A 7,625-nucleotide genomic window follows, 5' to 3' on the forward strand; every position below is an offset into this window, starting at 1 on the left:
CCATTGGTGATTATGGCACACACAAGTAGCTTCATTGAAATTTATCTATGTGGATGACTGGGGCAGCACGTTGCCTCCATTTTACATGCCCTAATCCTACGGTGTGGCTGGCTGCCTATGGGTCGCGATCTTTTTTCTTTCTTGGAGAGCACGTGCTAGTGGCCCCAAGCACTACACGTGGATCGATGCCTCCATTCATTTCTTTCTTCCTCTCCTGGACGCCATCCTTCTTCTTCTCCAACTAGCCACAGCGCGCGCGCACACACACACCATGAACTTGAGTAACTACATGGCGTCCCTAGCTACAACCAGTGTTCGGTGTCCACTGTCTAGGGGGGGAGCTGCCACCACGAATGGCGAGCTTGGCGACCGCGAGCGGCAAGAATGGGTTGGCTCTTTACCCGAGGCACCCCACGCCCTGGTTTTTGCTACATGCTACAAACCACATTGCAAAGTGCTATAACCGACTTCCCACACTGCTACAACCGACACTTCATTTTGCTTCATCACGCAAACGACATCATAGTGTATTTCCTACAATCGATGTCACAACTTGCTACATCCAGCGTCGTGTTCTGCTACCACCCGCCCCCACACTGCTACAACTGTTGTCACATTTTGCTTCATCACGGTGTCGCGGATTTTGCTACAATCACCATCACGTCCTGCTACATCCAGTGTCGTGTTTTGCTACAATCGGCATGACGAGCTGCAAGCGGCAACGCCGCAAGCTGCGTTGGGCTCAACGACGAAACAATATTTTTTGCTGGAACCAAGGATTGAATTTGCTGGAACCGGCAAACCGAGTTGTTGCGACGGTGAGCGATGAAAAATGACGATGACGTTTTTTGCTGCAATTTTTTTAGCGTTTGCTATGACCGGCAGACGTTTTTGCTGTAACTAACAACCGAGGGAGGTACATTGCGAGCTCATCCATGGAGGTGGGACGAGGGCGAAGCTGTGTCTGGCCGGCGGCGGAGCTGCATATGGCGAGCGTGGGACGGCTGGCGAGCGGCGCAGTCGTCCTTTTTTTCTCCAAGCCCGTGCGGAAAGGGAGGGTCTAGCCTGTGTGCTAATCAAGGTTGTTAATACGCGCTCGATCAAACGCTAGGCAGCCGACCAGCCGAAATTTCAGCCGGCACGCCGGCGCCTAGCGGTGCCCAATAATAACTATTGCTTCTGATGGTACGTCAAATAATTTGTCTCTAAAGTTGCTAAATATTACCCACCAATGCTACCTATAAGTGAGGAAAAACGATTCAGTTTTTTCACAAGTCGCGGTAGTGGTCTCTGGTTTATCTACAGGCGATGTCCCAATAGTAGGAAAAGGACTCTGGTAGTCATTGGTTGGAGCGTGTGTTCTATACAGGAGACGCGGGTTCGTGCCTTGGTTGTCTCATCTTTTTCCCCCTTTTCTGTTTAATCTTTCTTTTTTCTGATAGAATAAAATGCTCTTCAAAATATTTACCTTTCAAACACTAACTCAAAATATAACATGTTATATATGAAAAAAAAACTTGAGAAAAATGTGTATAAATTTTGAATATACATACACACATACTTGAAAAATCCTTTTGTCGGCCTAATTACGTCGCATTCGTCCAAGTCAGGCACAAACAAGGTTGTCTCATCTTTTTTCCAATCCTTTCGTCGGCCTAATTTTTTACGTCGCATTCGTCCAAGTCAGGCACAAACACACGGTTTTTTCGCTCATCTCCCTCCGATAATCCATCTGAATCTGTTGAACATGGACATATGACTCTAGATATATACATGCATAAAAATATCAGAACCAACACACTTCTTGAAAAAGTAGGCTCGCCCCAGCAAAGCCATCGCCGCCTTCAGCAGCAGCCCTCGCACGCGGACGCATTGATCTAGACGCCATGCAATATGTTTCCGACCAGGTACGTTAGTACCACTATACTGATCGCATCAGCCCCAGCTTCCATCAATCAATCATCAATGGTATAAAGGACCCTAGATGATCACATCGCATGCACATTTTTTTTGCGAACATGCAAAAGACTTGCATGTCGATGCATTAGAAGAGAGAGAGAGAGAGAGCAAACAATACAGAGTTCGTTTACAGATTGTTGCAGCACCACGAATGTGTTGGGGAACATAGCATGCAATTTTAAAAAAATTCCTACGCCCACGCAAGATCTATCTAAGAGATGCATAGCAACAAGGGGGAGAGAGTGTGTCTATGTACCCTTGTAGACCGTAAGTAGAAGCGTTTGACAACGTGGTTGATGTAGTCGAACTTCTTCTAGCTCCGACCGGTCAAGTACCGAACGTACGACACCTCCGATTCTGCACACGTTCAGCTCGGTGACATTGCTCGCCTTCTTGACCTAACAAGCTGTCAAGGTAGTAGATGAGTTCTGTCAGCACGATTGTGTGGTGATGGTGATGGTGAAGTGATCGTGCAGGGCTTCACCTAAGCACTGCGAGAATATGACCGGGGTGTAAACTTTAGAGCGGGGTGCCGCACACGGCTAACAATTGATGTTGTGTGTCCTTGTGTGGCACCCCCTCCCCACATATATATAGGTGTGAGGGGAGGGGAGGCAGCCACACAGGCCCTAGGGCTAGCCACCGGCCTCTAGGGCTCCTGCCTTGCCCTGCGCCCCCCTTTCCCTGTATAAACAAGGGGGAAGGAAAGAGGGGGAGAGGGAAGGGAGGGGAGTCCTATGTCAATGTATCTACAACTTTTTTATTGTTCCATGCTGTTATATTATCATTCTTGGATGTTTTACAATTATTTTATAGTCATTTTATATCATTTTTGGTACTAACCTATTGACATAGTGCCCAGTGCCAGTTGTTGTTTTCTCTATGTTTTTTACATCGTAGGAAATCAATACCAAACGGAGTCCAAACACAGTGAAATTTTTTGTGGATTTTTTGGGACAAAAGACATCCAGTGGGCCAGAAACACACCTGAGGGGAGCTCTGGGGGGAGCACAACCCACCAGGGCGCGCCTGGGGGCCCAGGCGCGCCCCAGCGGGTTGTGCCCTCCTCGTTGGCCTCCCGCACCGCCTCTTTGCTCTATAAATACCCCAATATTCCAGAAACCCTAGGGGAGTCGACGAAAATCAATTCCAGCCGCTGTAGAGTCCAGAAACACCAGATCCAATCTAGACACCATCACCGAGGGGTTCATCATGTCCATTGGTGCCTCTTCGATGATGCGTCAGTAGTTCTTTGTAGACCTACGGGTCCGTAATTAGTAGCTAGATGGCTTCCTCTCTCTCTCTCTCTTGATTATCAATACAATGGTCTCTTGGAGATCCATATGATGTAAGTCTTTTTGCAGTGTGTTTGTTGGGATCGATGAACTTTGAGTTTATGATCAGATCTATGTTTTTATCCATGAAATTTATTTGAGATTTCTTTGATCTCTTATATGCATGATTGATTATAGCCTCGTATTTCTTCTCCAATATTTGGGTTTTGTTTGGCCAATTTGATCTATTTATCTTGCAATGGGAAGAGGTGCTTTGTGATGGATTCGATCTTACGGTGCTTGATCCCAGTGACAGAAAGGGAAACTACACACATGTATTGTTGTTATTAAGGATAACAGATGGGGTCTATTTCTACATAAATAGATCTTGTCTACATCATGTCATCGTTCTTATTGCATTACCCCATTTTCCATGAACTTAATACACTAGATGCATGCTGGATAGCGGTCAATGTGTGGAGTAATAGTAGTAGATGCACGCAGGACTCAGTCTACTAATCTTGGACGTGATGCCTATATAATGATCATTGCCTGGATATTGTCATGATTATTCAAAGTTCTATCAATTGCCAAAAAGTAATTGTTTTCCCACTGTTTGCTATTTTTCTCGAGAGAAGCCACTAGTGAAACCTATGGCCCCCAGGTCTCTTTTCATCATATTTTCCTGTGTGGTATATTTTCCTTTGCTTTTATTTTTAGATCTATTAAACCAAAAATACAAAAATACCTTGCTGCAATTTATTTGTTCCACGATCTATTTATCCTATCTACCAAAGTTATCTCATGTTATCTTGTCTACTTGAGGCGCCGTACCCGAAAGAGATTGACAACCCCTTTAACACGTCGGGTTGCGAGTATTTGTTATTTGTGTGCAGGTGCTATTTACATGGTGTTAGGAGGTTCTTCTACTGGTTCGATAACCTTGGTCTCATCACTGAGGGAAATACCTACCGTCGCTATACTGCATCATCCCTTCCTCTTTGGGGAAATACCGACGTGGTTCTAGCAGACATCAAAAGGAATTTCTAGCGTCGTTGCCGGGGAGGATCTTCAACATCAACAATGTTCCTAATCACAAATTTCATGTCCACGCAATTTACATTATTTTCCATTTGCCTCTCGTTTTCCTCTCCCCCACTTCATAAAAAATTGTCGTTTTATTCGCCCTCTTTTTCGTTCGTCATTTTCTCGTCAGATATGTTTTTGAGTGCAATATTGTTGTGAAGTCATCATGACTCAATACAACACCAAGTTGTGTGATTTCTCAAATACCAACAACAATGATTTTATTAGCACTCCGATTGTTCCTCCCGCCACTAGTGCGGAGTCTTGTGATATTAATACTGCTTTGCTGAATCTTGTTATGAAAGATCAATTTGTCGGTACTCCTAATGAGGATGTCATGTCCCATCTTAACACATTCGTGGAATTATGCGATATGCAAAAGAAAAATGATGTGGACAATGATGTTATGAATTTGAAATTATTTCCATTTTCTTTGTGAGATCGTGCAAAAATTTGGTTTTCTTCTTTGCCTCGCAATAGTATCGATTCTTGGAACAAGTGCAAGGATGTTTTTATTACTAATTATTTTTCGCTCGCAAAAAGTATTTCCCTTAAAACCCACATCAAGAATTTCAAGCAACTTGAACATGAGCATATTGCACAATCTTGGGAAAGGATGAAATTAATGCTAAGGAATTGCCCAACTCATGGGTTAAATCTTTGGATGATCATACAAAAATTTATGCGGGATTGTATATTGTTTCTCTTAATCTTTTAGATTCTGCCACGAGGGGTAATTTTATGGAAATTACTTTGGGGAAGCTACTAAATTGCTAGACAATACTATGGCAAATTACTCACAATGGCATACCGAAAGAGCTCCTATTAGTAGAAAAGTCAATTTGGTAGAAGAAATAAATTCTTTCAGTGAAAAAGTTGATGCTCTTATGAAGTTGGTTGCTAATAAAAGTGCTCCTTTTGATTTTAATGATGTGCCTTTGTCTACTTTTATTGAGCAAAATACTGATGTCATAGATGTGAATTTTATCTCGCGAAACAATTTCAATAATAATGCTTATAGAGGTAATTTTAATCCTAGGCCTTTTCCTAGTAATTCCTCTAATAATTATGGTAATTCCTATGGTAATCCTACTTATAATAATAACAGAAATACCTCTGCTCTTGAGAACAATATTAAAGAATTTACCTATACTCAAAAAGCTTTCAATGCTTCGATAGAAGAAAAGTTGAATAAGGTTGATGATTTGTCTAGAAGTATTGATATAATTTCTCATGATGTAGAAACTCTCAAGATGAAAATTTCTATGCCTGAAGTTGAAGAATCAATTAAAGCTCTTTATGTTTCTGTGGATGAAAGTAAGAAAAGAATCGCTATGCTTAGAGCTAAAAGAGAATATTTAGAAATAGTTTTTTCTAGTGATTACTTTCATAACAGTGATGAAGATCTTAAAATGATTGGTGTTTCTTCTATTGATTCTTTGTTTAGTAAAATTAAGATTGGTGAAAAATGGACTGGAGAAGAGTCAACTTTAGTTAGAAGGCGCCCCTATGATTCGGAGGGTGAAAATCTTGTTGAGAAAATTGATAAAAGTGGGTTTAAAGAGGTCAAGACTTTAACTAGTGATGTGCCCACTATTTTGGATTACAAAGACTTTAATTATGATAGTTGCTCTTTGGTTGATTGTATTTATTTGTTGCAATCCATGATAAATTCACCCCATGCTTATGAACAAAATAAATCTTTTACTAAACATATTGTTGATGCTGTGATGAAAGTTTTTGAAGAAAAATTGGAATTGGAAGTTTCAGCTCCTAGAAAATTACATGATGAGTGGGAATCTACTATCAAAGTCAAGATTAAAAATTATGAGTGTTTTGCTTTATGTGACTTGGGTGCTAGTGTTTCTACAATTCCGAAATCTTTATGTGATGTGCTTGGTCTTACCGATATTAAAGAATGCTCTTTAAACTTGCACTTGGCAGATTCTACTATCAAAAAACCTATGGGAAGAATTAATGATGTTCTTATTCTTGCAAATAGGAATTATGTGCCCATAGATTTTATTGTTCTTGATATTGATTGCAATCCGTCTTGTCCAATTATACTTGGTAGAATGTTTTTACGTACTATTGGTGCCGTGACTGATATGAAAGAAGGCAATATTAAATTTCAATTTCCACTAAGGAAGTGTATGGAACACTTCCCTAGAACAAGAATTAGGCCACCATATGAATCAATCATGAGGGCATCATATGGATCTAGAACCAAAGATGACAAAACTTAGATCCTACGCGTTATGCCTAGCTAGGGGCGTAAAACGATAGCGCTTGTTGAGAGGCAACCCAACTTGTATCTTTTTGCTTTGTCGTTTCCTTGCTGTTTCAACAAAATACACAATTATACCTCTGGTTAGATGTGTTTTTGTGGTTTAAATTAGTGTTTGTGCCAAGCAAGGCCTTTGGGATGATTTGGGTGTGAGTTGATTTGATCTTCCTAAAAAACAGAAACTTTTGCGCTCACGAAATTACTTTTCATTTTTATCAAAAGAGTGATTTTGAGTTGATTATTTTTGAAGAAGATTAATAAACAAATTATTCACATCGCCCTAATTTTTTAGAATTTTTGGAGTTACAGAAGTATTCGAAGTAGTCAGATTACTACAGAATGTTCTATTTTTGACAGATTTTGTTTTCTTTGCGTTGTGTGCTTGTTTTGATGATTCTATGATTTTCTTTGATGAGTTTTTGCCATAGAAAAGTTGGAATACAATAGATATAATGCAAAAATAAAATATGAATGGGTTTGCAATGGTACTTATAGTAGTGATTTGCTTTCTTATACTAACGGATCTCACGAAGGTTTTGTTGAGTTTGGTGTGATTGAAGTTTTCAAGTTTTGGGCGATCTTACGATGGATGGAGGAAAATGTGAAGCGTTATGTTGACTAGAGGGGGGGTGAATAGGCAATTTTTAAGAAAACTTTACTGAGGAATTTCAAGGTGAGGAAATTCCTAAGCGAAGAACTACTTGCAGCGGAATAAGTACTCAAGTATAAGCAAAACAGAGTAACAACATAGTCATCATGATGAAATGAAAGACAATCACTGAGTACAGAAAGCGTAAACACAGGATAAGCAGGATGAAGACAAACAAACTGAAGAATTAGGATCGAGGAAATAGAGAAAGTCTTCAGTCAATGTCTTCAAGCAGTAATGATCAGGTACATCAACACATAACTGAGGAAATGAAAGGGTTGAGGAAATAGAACCAGTTAGCTTGGTGAAGAAAATGATTTGCTCGACCAATTACAACTGCTGTGACAGTTGTACATCTGGTTGGATCGGC

Source organism: Triticum aestivum, chromosome 2B (assembly GCF_018294505.1).
Source record: "Triticum aestivum cultivar Chinese Spring chromosome 2B, IWGSC CS RefSeq v2.1, whole genome shotgun sequence".
Lineage (NCBI taxonomy): Eukaryota > Viridiplantae > Streptophyta > Magnoliopsida > Poales > Poaceae > Triticum > Triticum aestivum.